Source organism: Brachyistius frenatus, unplaced genomic scaffold (genome assembly GCF_029030835.1).
Source record: "Brachyistius frenatus isolate BFR_SWC_R1_liver_20210118 unplaced genomic scaffold, ASM2903083v1 Contig_56, whole genome shotgun sequence".
In the NCBI taxonomy this organism is placed as follows: Eukaryota; Metazoa; Chordata; class Actinopteri; family Embiotocidae; genus Brachyistius; species Brachyistius frenatus.
This window is the reverse complement of record NW_027210655.1, coordinates 2,172,156-2,178,155: the sequence shown is the minus strand read 5'-3', so window position 1 is coordinate 2,178,155 and position 6,000 is coordinate 2,172,156.

The following is a 6,000-nucleotide window of genomic DNA, read 5'->3' as shown; positions in this document are numbered from 1 at the left end:
CAATGTTTATGATGCCTGAAGTAGCAATACGATCTTTAATTCTCACAATACAGTTGCAAATTTTGTGTTTGTCCCAGCTGCTCTCGTGTCACTCTCCTCCATGGCTTCCCTTTGTGTCTGTGTTTATGTCTTTTTCAGATGCTGACATTCCCCACCTGTCCACCAGCTACCCTCCGTGGGTTTTCCTTTGTGACTGCACTTCCTGCCCAGTTGGTACTCCTCTACTCTGCTGTGTCTCATTCGCCTATGATATGCTAAATTCAGATACGTAGCGGTTCACACACGGGATAAGAATCACGTGGGTTTTGTTGTGAAAGCATGTTTGGATGACGTGAGTAGTTATTTTTATTACATAACGTAAAACTGTAGTTTCTTCCTGCATTTGATTCAGAGAAGGCTGAGTTGTGTGTTTCTTTTATAAAGAAAAGCAGCGATAGAACAACACTATAATATTAAAGTGATGAGTGGTACAGATCTTCATTGACCGGATGAAAGAATAATCCACAACTGAATCTTGACTGGTTATAGTAAACACTGTCTTGGTTTTACATCATTAGTGCATATCTTGAATACAAGAGCATAACTGAACATTGTTGCTAACCAGAAGCATCCCCTGCAGCCACAGTTTACCCCTTTCCAAATGAATAGTCCCTTGAAGAAAATGCAACATGACAGTGACTTACGTTTACTCCAGTGGCCCCCACACTGGGGCTGGATTTTAAAGCCAGGAGAGAAATTTAGGAATGAGTTACAATACGTTGAAAGATTTTCAGGAAATATGTGGATGATGAGTAATAATGTTTCATGTTAACGTGGGAAAATGGGCCAGCCACAACAATTGTAAATATTCAATATTTGTTCTTGTTCAACGAGTCATATTAGCTGATTTCTTGTTGGAAGAGGAATGTTTTCTTTTATTTTTACGCTATCCAGTCCAAGTTAATATTAGATCTCCTCCCTGAAATTTGAATTTGTTTGTTTGGACCTCAAGTTTTGTGGGAGAAATGCTTCATTCCTCATCCAAATCACTTCAGGCTCAGCTGCAGACTGCAAGTATTCCCAACCTTATCCTGTAAACAACAGAGGTGCAAAATGACCAAAACCATCACAGTTGAGTAACAAACCAGCGCTCAGTTTCTTGTGCAAATTACCGCAAATTGTTTCCCAGAAGCCACAAATCTGTTTTAGGTTTTTTTGAATAATTTCAACTTTATGTCCTTTCCCCTCAGAGTCCCTGCCGAGAAAAGCACCCCTGTAGTCAAATAGAACATAGGCCTATTTATATTCTTCTCTATATCTATTATTTTGTCTCTTTAGTTCTATACTGTGAAAAGTATTTGATGCTGAGATGAACAGATTCTTTTAGGAGAGGTGTTTTTCTTCTTAGCAGGACGTAGCAGGGGGTGCATTTCCTGGCAGACTAGCTTGCCACAAAAAGCCACCCCTCAGAAAAATATGTTTCTGTGCATTCCAGCATCAAAAAAATTCTTTCATTATACTGTACTTATATGACAGATGCTGATAATTGGGGAAATGCTCCATGCGTTCAAATGGGGTCGTATTTACCAAAGACGAGAGGAGTCCATATGAACAGCCCCCCTCATGTTGTAATCATGATGTCCTATTTAAAAAAAAAAGTGTTTATTATTAACATTAGCACACAATACAAAAACATACAAAGACATACACAAGACTACAACAAGCCATGTCCCAGGGTTGCAGGCAAATGTCCATGAAAGTCCAACAAAGCTCTTCATTCAAAGATTTCCATTCAGTGTGTTTTCAGTCCTGCGTGGTCACAAATGTTGTGTAGAGCTGCACAGTCCTGAAAGCTTTGGAGCCCTCTGAGTATTTTTTCAAGTCCACATAATCACTGATTTGACCGCTGGATTTACATTTGTTGGTTGTAGTATTTGGCAAGCAAAAATACAAGATTTATTATGAAAACAAATTATACATTTTCCCTTTTAGAATCAAATCAAAGAAAACATCCTTACAACAAAATGAAAAATGTTAATATTTTAATATAAATGTAATCAAAAGCAGAGTTTTGAAGCCTGGCAGGAATTTATTGAATACAGTGCTAGTTCTAGGTATATCTTTTTTTTTATTTTTATCAAAGTAAGTTTATTTTATTTCCAAAATACTATTTTCAAAAAAACAATTACTTTGAAACTAATTACATAGGGTTCTCAGTTTAAATATGATATTCTAAAAGCATTAATCTACCGTTACTGTCTACATAAGATTAAATGTTTTTAGTTCAAATGTAATCAAGTATCTTGTATTATGAATTTGTGCTCTGCATTCGTAACAAACTGAACTGCTTGAAAATCTGTTTAAAAAAAATCAGCGAGTTGCAGTGATTGCAATGTTGGATAGACTTCCTGCCTTGATACACAAACATGCATTCGGAGCCCCATCTTCCCCTCACCAATGTGATTTATTGCACCAATGAACAGCAACGGCCAATGCAGTATCTACATTTATATATATATGGTATTTGTTACACAGATGAGCCAGGGGAAGTCAAGGAAGAGGAAAAAACGGCATCACAGCAACGGGCAGCGGGTGTGATGGCAGTCGGTATTCTAGTTTCTCCCGCAACACCCCCACAGCCAGTTTGGAGCAAAGAGAGCATTCAACAAGAGTTAGTTTGAGCAGTTTTAATGGCTGGAAGAACACAGGGTGAGTGGGCCATCAGAAAAATCGGACCAAATTGGATTGACAGAATGTACCGTTTGTAATCGATATGTTTCTAAATGTTCCGGGAAGTGTCACAGCACCAAAGCATCAGTGGATGAGTCCTTTTCAGTGACCTTTCAAGGAAATTCCCCGCGGATGCCCCAGGTTTGGGCTAAGCCTTGAATGTTCACAACGTCCGTAGGTGGTGAGTCAAAGGTTTCGAAACACACTCGATTCACTTACAGTGAATTTAAAGGAATTTTCTGCGGCCATAACATCACAGTCATGTAATACGTTATATTTTGAAGTTCAATTTCTCCAGTACTGTTCAGATGCTGCAAACAAACTGTGGCATTTGAGTAATTTACTGATTACACTTTTCATTGCCTTTTAATTAGGCCAGATCTTTAAATACTTTCTGATCAGTGCTCAAACACCTCTCAAATAAGCTGTGGTCACATGATTTGTACCAACTTTATGAACCGGCCATGACCAACAGAAAGTCCAAGTGACTGTTGTGTTATATGTTTCGGTATACTCAGATATTTGCAGCCAACACTCTTTGCAAATAACATGTCAGTGGGTACAACCATCAGAGAATTTACCTTAATTTAAAGAGAGCAATGCCTTTGTTTCAGGGTGGGGCTGTGATTGGCGGGTCACATGGGAAGAATATTATATAACTAAGAAGCAAATAGTATTGTCTTACTTGCCATTGAATGCAAGTGAAAGCAAGCCAAAATTGTGTACCAATGTTGTTTTATTAAGTTGAAATGGGTGTCAAAGATAGTTGACTCTGTTTCTGTTTCTAGCGTGTTTTAGCCTCAAGCATCTGCTCATACGGTTGCACAGGACACACCGACTGTGTCCTTCAAATTCAGGCGGAAGCGAGAACTTTTTCTCAGGCTACGTTCAGGAAAGGCTTCGGAGGGGGACAGCCTTGTCATATTTGGTCTAGAAAGACTGACTTCAAAGGATGCAGCCCCTGAATTGGGCCACAGTGAATACGTACAACAGCATCAACTCAGTGACGCACATGCTGGGGACTCTTCATCATTATTAATTGGGTTATATCACAAAATGCGCAACCCAAACCCATCTTTATACATTATATGCAGCGGCTTGATTAGTAATGTCTTTACATAAACAGGCTTTGTGACTGATAATTTGTTTGTAAGGCCATCGAGGGATAGATTGCATTACCTTTATGTGTTTATATTACTCATAAACGTAGAGGACAATGAATGAAGTCTGAGATCTCATGACTAATTTCTACTGACTGGGCTGGATGCTTGGACAGAGACTGTTTGGAAAGGCTGTCTGTGAAGTACCCTGCAGAAACATTTCAACCTTATGTAACTGCCTCTGAGTTCAAAGCATTTATAAAAAGGAAGATGAATCGATTGGAAACTGTAGATATTCCAGTTGAAATAAAAAATAATAAAAAAATGCTATCTCTGTATCTTCTCCGTTTCTTTCTTCTCGCTGCTTTCCATTTTCTTTGACTGGAGATCACCAGTTAATTACAATGAAATGTTGTTGTTCATTTCCCCCGCAAACTAAATTATGAGCCTCAGCTGGGGCTTGAAAAAAAACAATCCCTTAATCTCACCTGAATCAGCCTGGGTAAATAACAGTTAATACAATATTGCCTGCCCTTGTGGATGGAGATGAGCTTTTACATTTCCTCAACCTTACTGCAATGAACAACGGCAGAGATTTCTGACTGCCTTCTGGCATCAACTTTAGTCGGAGGGTTTCTCCTCTTGAGGTGAAGTCAGTCTTCCAAATCGCTTGTTGGACACGAGTAACATTGCTTAACATGCGTGATATTATTCGCTCATGGGAGAATGAGTAAAGGATGATGCAACATGAATGTTATAGGCAAAGTGGAGGGTGTGTGGAATTGTCAAATAGACATATTACCATTAGTACCTGTCCTGACTGTCTCGATACGGCAAATATCAAACTTTATCTGGACTTTACTTAAAAAATGCATAGCTCCAAAGATGAAAACAAGTTTTTGTAGGCCAGGAATTGTTGATGTTCTGGAGATGGATGGTTTTCTTAGGACAGGGTGTCATGGTTTTACCTTTTAGTTTTCTATATTTACTGTTTTACTGTGTAGTCACTCAGTCTCATGCCCTGCTTTACTTTACTTCCTGCCCTTGTGTGTTTGCTGCTTGTGGGATTGTCTGTCCAGCCCTATTTAGTTTCACTTGTCCCTCATTGTTCTCCTCTCCCTTGTGTGTTTAATCCGAGCGCTCCCTTCGTTTGTTGTCAGTTGGTCTTTTGAGTTCCGATGGTTTTGGTTCCTCGTGGCTGCTCCATGCCTGTTCTTATTTGCTTTTTTTGGACTCAGACCAAGACGTCTCTCTGTATTTAATAACCCTGTTGACCTTGTGATTTTTTTTTTCTTTTTTCTGAAAAACCTCCAGTTTCTGGATTCATGCATTTAGATCATCTCTTGTCCTGTGAACTACTGTAAGAGTAAAAACTGACCAATATGGAATCAGCCAACACATTTTTTTGACTTTCTGCCCTTTTCATCGGGGGACTTAACAAATACATTTTTGCGGAGAAGGAACCTGCCTCTCCAGAAAGGCTTTCCACTTTGTGAACGCAGAAAAACTTAAAGTTTGTTCAACAGGATGCTGATGTTAGACGGCAATTTTTTGCCACCCTGTGGACCCAAGGTGGGTTTGTCCTGCCATGGTGTCCCCCGCTGCCACTCAGTATGACAGCGTAATCCTGCTCCTGAGTTGCCGAGCTTTAAGCACACCAACTTCTGGCTCAATCTTGTCTACATGTCTCCCATGTGGTTAGGTTTGGCCTAGTATAAAGTATAAACATTAATGTTAAGCTGGATGTTCCCTGACAACATGGGAGAATTGGTGACCTTCAAGATGATGGCTCTTTCTGTATTATTAAAAAAAAAAAACGTCAAATGCAGGGCTGGCGTCTTAACAGCAAGGACCAGTCAGAGTTGTGTTTAATAGCTACCTGGCAACAGATCCTGTCATCACATGGATGCCACTCGACTCCTATTAAACTGAGCTGTTGAGTACTTGTTTCCTCCTCCTTGGACTACCTTGGCCAAGGTCACAGCTAAAAAAAAAAAAAAAAAATCACAGGGTAACCTTGTCGAACTAAACTCCAAGTATCCCCAGAGTTTCCTTAGATTAAACTAACACTATTACTTTTAAAATGTAGTAAATGACAAGTCAGAGGACAGGCACATGTCTATGGAAGTTTCAAGCTGTAGGATTCTACATTCTACATACACTTAAAAACAAATGAATTCCAACCCACATT